A 1,365-nucleotide genomic window follows, 5' to 3' on the forward strand; every position below is an offset into this window, starting at 1 on the left:
AAAAAAAAGAAGGAGATTATTCAAGTCATCATATTCATCAAGTAGTTTCATGTGGTTCTATCAATTAAAGCATGATCTTTTTCTAAGGAATTTCGTGTTTCCTTATTAAGCTCTTCAATTCAAAACTAAACTAGAATGCATCTTTTTAGTTTTCTCTATATGCATCATGCTGTGTTCAGAAACTTCAAACAGTTCATTCATAGGTTTAAATCACATACCTCTTCTTGATCTGATTGTTCAGGGCTTTATCTCCTCAAGCAAAGGTTTGGTGACTCTTCTTGTTTTCAGTCTCAGAATGAGTCTGAAGCTGAAGTCCGCCCAAAAAGCTTTTGAAACTTCTTCTTGCCCTTCTTTACTATTTGGTTCTCCTCTACCTTCTCCCTTGCTAGGAAAGTGGCTTTAAGTTTTTGGAACGAATCAGTTTTTATATGACCGTGGGTTTCTCTGCATTCATAACAAATCCAACTTCAATTTAGAAAACCCTGCATTTTGTTATACTTACCTCTATTCCATTGCTGGCGTCTCTTCTGCTTCCTCTTTAAAAAGTTCTGAATTGTCTAGTCATCAGTGCTATATCGCTTTTTTTCAATCCCAGGTTGAGTGTTCACTTTCTGACTCTTCCGACATTTAAATGCAAGATTCTTGTCCTGTCTTGGTTCACGCTGAATCAATCTTCCTTTGACCTTACTCCTTGCTGCGTAAGCAATGAGTGAACCAAGAAGATTGTCAATAGAATAATGTTCAGAATCTTTTGACTTCTGTATTTGCAAGTAATTTTTAGCATCGTATGCAGTAAGGTAAACAACGAAAGAATCTATTAACCATTTCAAGCATTAGTTAATTCCCTAACCCAAGTGCATGCAAAGAGGTGACAATTTTTGAGTGAATCCTTGTGTACATGTCAGATATAGATCATTAGGTTTTCATACGAAAATATTTCGTAGTCATGTAACAAGATATTGAGTCTTGATTTGCTTAACCTCAATTTGTCCCTTCATAAGTAATACAAAGTCTATCCGCATATGTCTTTTCCGCTTTTTAAAGTGAAACTCGCATGTAAGTCTTCAAGATTTAAGCACAAAAAAAACTATTTTAAAATTTCGCATATAATTGTGCTAAGTTCACGTTCTTCTATAGTCCAATCTGTTAGGGGTGTATCTACCTAAATCCATCAACAATCTAGTTTGGTTTTGTGTAACCTTCCTGGACTAGCTATCCATCATGCGATAATCAAGTGACTGTAGAAGTAGACATGCGTGTTTTCCAAAATAAAAGGAATATTGTCCACAACAGTGGAGGTCCTAGTGATAGAGTAACCCTCAGGTGTGTTTCGGTTTTCCAAAATGTAGCCATCTACGTAAATTC

The sequence above is a fragment of the Dendrobium catenatum genome, unplaced genomic scaffold (assembly GCF_001605985.2).
Source record: "Dendrobium catenatum unplaced genomic scaffold, ASM160598v2 fragScaff_scaffold_1691, whole genome shotgun sequence".
In the NCBI taxonomy this organism is placed as follows: Eukaryota; Viridiplantae; Streptophyta; class Magnoliopsida; order Asparagales; family Orchidaceae; genus Dendrobium; species Dendrobium catenatum.